General features: G+C 42.6%; 1 protein-coding gene across 1 annotated transcript in view; it reads left to right on the top strand.

The window, feature by feature from the left end:
- Positions 1-6,428, top strand: part of STEAP1 (STEAP family member 1) — a 265,974-nt gene that overhangs the window by 187,838 nt on the left and 71,708 nt on the right. The gene's annotated exons all lie outside the window — the stretch shown is intronic.

The raw sequence follows: 6,428 nt of genomic DNA, 5'->3' as shown, positions 1-6,428 counted from the left end.
GAAGCTGGTGGGCGGGTTGTTAAAGGAGCCAGGCATCTCCCTGTCAGCACTACAATGGCCTCTGCTGAGAGCTTTAAAGAAGCAGCGAGGCTCACTTCTAAATAGTGCTGGCTGCACTCCCACACATTCCCTGAACCGCAAACACTGTAGCAGCCTGCAGGGGGTCCACTGGGGGATTGGGGCCCTGGGCACTTGCCCGGTTTGCCCCGCCTTAACGCTAGCCCTGAAGTCAGTCATAGTCTGCCATAGTCAAGCCAGTCCAAGTCAATCTGTCTTCAGTCAGCGTGGCTCTGCAGCAAATTGTCCCAGTCCACCATAAGTCCCAGCAAGCCCTGAGGTCTCTGAAGTCACTGGTCACCTCCTTGGGTCTAGCCAAGTTGTATAGACTGTTACACCTGTCTGACTCAGTAAAACTGGCATTTTTCAGTAACTTGGCGTAGTCATTATTTGCCCCATGCCTATCCCAGGATCCAGCGGTATACCTTCGGGTGGTGTAGAGGATAAACCACGCCCTGGCGTCACCAACACAAGGGGTTAATACCATCTGCCCCTAGGATAATTCCATCTGCCCTCATCACACCCTCACCACATATACAACAGCTGATAAGTACTGGAGGGGTTAAGATTGTAAATAGAAGTAATTTACTAATCTGTTTAACTTTCTGGCACCAGTTGATTTTAAATTTTTTTTCCAGTGGAGTACCCCTTTAACCCCTTAAGGACGCAGGACGTAAATGTACGTCCTGGTGAGGTGGTACTTAACGCACCAGGACGTACATTTACGTCCTAAGCATAACCGCGGGCATCGGAGCGATGCCCGTGTCATGCGCGGCTGATCCCGGCTGCTGATCGCAGCCAGGGACCCGCCGGCAATGGCCGACGCCCGCGATCTCGCGGGCGTCCGCCATTAACCCCTCAGGTGCCGGGATCAATACAGATCCCGGCATCTGCGGCAGTTCGCGATTTAAATGAACGATCGGATCGCCCGCAGCGCTGCTGCGGGGATCCGATCATTCAGAACGCCGCACGGAGGTCCCCTCTCCTTCCTCCGTGCGGCTCCCGGCATCTCCTGCTCTGGTCTGTGATCGAGCAGACCAGAGCAGGAGATGACCGATAATACTGATCTGTTCTATGTCCTATACATAGAACAGATCAGTATTAGCAATCATGGTATTGCTATGAATAGTCCCCTATGGGGACTATTCAAGTGTTAAAAAAAATGTAAAAGTAAAAGTAAAAAAAAAGTGAAAAATCCCCTCCCCCAATAAAAAAGTAAAACGTCCGTTTTTTCCTATTTTACCCCCAAAAAGCGTAAAAAAACATTTTTTATAGACATATTTGGTATCGCCGCATGCGTAAATGTCCAAACTATTAAAATAAAATGTTAATGATCCCGTACGGTGAACGGCGTGAACGAAAAAAAAAAGTCCAAAATTCCTACTTTTTTAATACATTTTATTAAAAAAAAATTATAAAAAATATATTAAAAGTTTTTTATATGCAAATGTGGTATTAAAAAAAAGTACAGATCACGGCGCAAAAAATGAGCCCCCATACCGCCACTTATACGGAAAAATAAAAAAGTTAGAGGTCATCAAAATAAAGGGATTATAAACGTACTAATTTGGTTAAAAAGTTTGTGATTTTTTTTTAAGCGCAACAATAATATAAAAGTATATAATAATGGGTATCATTTTAATCGTATTGACCCTCAGAATAAAGAACACACGTCATTTTTACCATTAATTGTACGGCGTGAAAACAAAACCTTCCAAAATTAGCAAAATTGCGTTTTTCGTTTTAATTTCCCCACAAAAATAGTGTTTTTTGGTTGCGCCATACATTTTATGATATAATGAGTGATTTCATTACAAAGGACAACTGGTCGCGCAAAAAACAAGCCCTCATACTAGTCTGTGGATGAAAATATAAAAGAGTTATGATTTTTAGAAGGCGAGGAGGAAAAAATGAAAACGTAAAAATTTAATTGTCTGAGTCCTTAAGGCCAAAATGGGCTGAGTCCTTAAGGGGTTAAGGACACAGCCCAGTTAGACCGGGCCAATTAAATTTTTGCATTTTTGTTTTTTCCTCCTCGCCTTCTTAGAGCCATAATGCTTTACATTTTTTAACTACAGACCCATATGAGGGCTTGTTTTTTGCAGTACCAATTGTACTTTGTAATGACATCACTCATTGTACCATAAAATGTATGGCAAAACCCCCCAAAAATATTATTTTGTGGAGAAATAGAAAAAAATAAACGCAATTTAGCAAATTTTGGAGGTTTTCGTTTTCACGCTGTACCTTTTATGGTAAAAATGTTGCAATATATTTTTATTATTGTACAGCTTTTTAAAAAACTTTTTTTTTTGCAAGATAAATATATTTAAAATTCCCTATTTAGACCACCTATAACTTTCAATTTTTTCCGGATGCAAGGCTGTATGAGGGCTAATTTTTTTGTGCCATGATCTGCAGGGGGGTTTTTTTGTGCCACTTTTGCGCATATGTGACTTTTAAATCGCTTTTCTTTTTTTTTTTATGTGATGGGACCAAAAAGCACTTATCAGTATTATCAACAATCTTTTTCTCTGGTCTGGTACCTCTCTGGAAGTCCCCCTGAACCCCCATAATTGCCGCAGATCGCTGGTGTCCGCCATTACTGGCGGGGTCCCTGGCTGCTGATACCAGCCAGGACCTGCCGTGCATAAAGCAAGTGCAACTCCTGTGCTCCCTTCATGTACAGTACGTAAATGTACACTTACATCCATTGTCCTTAATTGGTTTAGACTCCACCTTGGTTCATGGGTCATATATGAGAAGAGACATATACGCGGCAGCCATATTTTACCAAAGTAGAATAATCCAGGCATCTAAAAAAGTCTGATTTCTCCCCTGAAGAGTGAGGTTTACTGCATCACATAACATTATACTGAAGGAAAACACTTTCAGCTGCCGGAGGAGACAGTGCGGCTGTGATGGTGGTGTCAGGTGTAGACAAGGGAAGAAACCGCTGCAGAACTGTATTATTATTTTTCATCTAGTTACAGATGAACGGGTAAAGGTGGGACAGGAACTGCAAACAATTTGTCATTTGTAGGGAAGACATCAGTCCAGAACTGCTGGAGGCTTCTGCTCCTCACAAACAGAAGGGAAATAATCACTGGCAGAAGTAAAGAATACCGCTCTCACCCATCTTGTAGTTAACATTGCCTTTTTATTTCACAAGGACAACGGACAGAACAAAAGCAGGACAACAGGTGGCACTTATGTGCAGGGGTGCTCATTAAGAAAATTGTTTCATGCCGCTAGGGGCACAGAAAAAAAAATTATATACTTTAACTTACCTTCTGCCGCTCCCCCAGTGCTGCTGGAATCACTCTTCTGTCCTCTGACCTCGGTCTTCTTCCGGCTTTTGGTGCCCAACATGTCATACAGTGTTCAGCTATTTAACGGCTGCAGTGAGGTCCCGCCTCGGCCAGTGATAGTCTGAGCAACAGTGCCATGTAATGGACCTGGGCCGTCCTCCTTCCTGGCGCTCGGGCCCGTTTCATTATGCTGCCGCTCAGCCTATTACCTGCCGTGGTGGGACCTCACTGAAGTCGGCGAATAGGTGAGCGCAGTGTGACGTGTTGGCCACCAAAAGCTGGACGAATACCACATCAGAGGAGAGGAAACCAATTCCAGTGGCACCAGGGGATCGGCAGAAGATAGCTTTGACTTTTTTTATTTAGTAGCCTGGGCTACAGTTCCCCTTTATAGGTAGGGTAAGTTACATGTGACCATACCATTAAAGGGGTACCCCGTTGCTGAACATCTTATCCTCTGGACCTCTATCCACAAGATAGAGGATAAGTATCTGACTGTTGAGGGTCCAACAGCTGGAACCCCCCATTATCTCCTGTCCGGTACGATGACTCTCTTTGTTTGACCTCTCGGGGTGTCAGGCAGGAGATCACGAGGGATCCCAGCGATCGGACCCCCTGCGATCTGACTCTTATCCCCTATCATGTGGATAGTGGATAAGATGGTCAGCAGCAGAGCACCCATTTAAGGATTTAATTCCTATCCTCCCAGCTTCTAGACAGCTCAGTAAAGATTTTTTTTGCTGATATGATAGGATTTCAACAAAGTTCTATGAAGATTTGAGGTTCCCTATAGAGGAGAACAAAAGCAACCATGTTACTTAGAACAGATCATTGCCACCTAAGCTGCTGGTTTATTCTTCATCATCATCATCAATCAGTATGTGGTGCAGTTGGCTGAAGAATACTGGGTACATCTGAAGTCATTAGTAAATTCCGAAAATCCTGGAACCGAGTCCAAACCAGATCCTGATAATAAATCAAAGAAATGAAAGATACATTCACTAGATACTGGAACATAGTATATAGGGCATCATCAAAATATAATATACTCTCTTCTTACCTTCCACAAGGTTATGGAGATTGCAATAATTGATCCCATTATCCATCACAATATACCAAGGTTCAGACACCGAGAATGCCTTGAAATGGAAAAAATAGAAACATTTATAAACCTAATAGTGGGCAGAGCTAGAAATCCTCAGACACTTAGATAAAAGAATTATTCGAAATTAGAAAAGCTAATTTCTTCGAAAAACAGTGCCACCCCTGTCCTTAGGTTGTGTGTGGCATTGCAGCTCAGTTCCATTGAAGTAAATGGAGCCAGGTTGTTTTACCACACACAACCTGAGGACAATTGTGGTGCTTTTTTTTTTTTGGGAAGAAATCAGCTCTGTTTTTCTGTTCCCCTATAAAGGGGATTTCCAAGCAAAATGTATTGATGACCTATTTTTTTCTTTTCCATTGACGTGCAGTTTCATTTATTTTAATAGTTCGGACATTTATATAAGTGGGGATATCACATATGTTTAGGTTTATTTTTGTTTAATTATTTTATTTGAAAAATGGGAAAAGTGGGCGATTCAAACTTTTATTAGGCTTATTCACATTTATTACATTAAAGGGGTACTCCACGTTTGGAACAAACTGTTCCAAACGCTGGAGCCAGCGCCGGGAGCTCGTGATGTCATAGCCCCGCCCCCTCATGATGTTACACCCGCCCCCTCAATGCAAGGCTGTGGAAGGGGGTGTGATAGCTGCCACGCCCCCTCCGATAGACTTGCATTGAGGGGGCGGGTGTGACGCAGCGGAGTACCCCCTTAATATTTTAAATTATTTTTTAGTTCCCATAAGGAACTATTACCTGCAATCGTTAGATGGCTAACACTGTTTAGTGCTGTTCTATAGCACAGCACAGCATTGTTCAGTATTATCGAAGGTCTATTTTTCCAGCCTGCCAAAGCAGCCTGAAGATTCACACCTCCGGACGTCATGTCACCTGATCGAGATCTAGCGATTGCACTACAGTGGTCGCAAACAGTTGTCCCAATCAGCTTTAGTCACCAGTATTTTACTGACTTTAGGTTCTGTGATTGACTTTGATTGCGGGATCTAAAGGGTCAATAGTCACACTATGCTATTAGCTGCAATACCAGCTGGGGCAGCCTGGTACGGAGTAGGATCACATCAGAATCCAGCTCCAAAGACTGTTAACCCCCCCCCCCCCCCCCCCAAACTCATATATCCTGGGGAGGAAATTGGTTCATGGAATTACATGTAGTATCAGGTACAACCATTCATAAGGAATAATTAAGATATTTGGGGCTAGCATGAGAGTTGCTTATATCTAGCCAATGTCTTTTTTTTTAATTGTTAGTTTATTAAAAGGGTTATTCCAAGTAAGTTTTTTCATTTAATGTGCTTAGCCTGGGGGGAGAGTCATAAAAAAGCATATACATACAATAATAAGCATATACATTTGTTTTTATTAAATCCATTGATCCACATAATGTTCTTCATGGCTCTCGGTAAAATAGTGATAACCAATAGATTCACAATGAATCACATGATCTGTGTCGCACTACAATGCACTACAATGATGGGTATTGGAGTGTTTTTGTCATGCCGCAACCCATAAAATTACTGACAATCGAAGCCTTGTGTGAGTCCAAAAACCCAAGAGCCATGATTCCACATCCATGGTTCCTGACATTTTGCAGAATGTCTACCTGGAAAACACAGACGGACACTGCACAAATAGCAGTGCAAGGACCACTCAGGAATGAGCCTTCTCCATTGACGACATAGTGCATTTCCAAGAGGATTCCGCCAAAAGAATTAACTTCTACCGCGGAAATTCCGCCGTGTGCACGGTGCAGCAGAATCCCATTGAAAACAAAATTTTATGCCGGATTCTGCTTAAAAATTCAGTTGTGTGAACATTTAGAAGTCTAGAATTATATGTCATACCAAGGCAAGCAACCAAAACTTTCCATCACCTAATCACCACCACCCACTGTGCAATACATTTGGGGTATTTATCATCCCTTATTCTGGCGTATT

This window comes from Hyla sarda, chromosome 5 (assembly GCF_029499605.1).
Source record: "Hyla sarda isolate aHylSar1 chromosome 5, aHylSar1.hap1, whole genome shotgun sequence".
Taxonomy (NCBI): domain Eukaryota; kingdom Metazoa; phylum Chordata; class Amphibia; order Anura; family Hylidae; genus Hyla; species Hyla sarda.
Note: the sequence above shows the minus strand (reverse complement) of the source record. Positions and strands in the feature narration are given on the sequence as shown.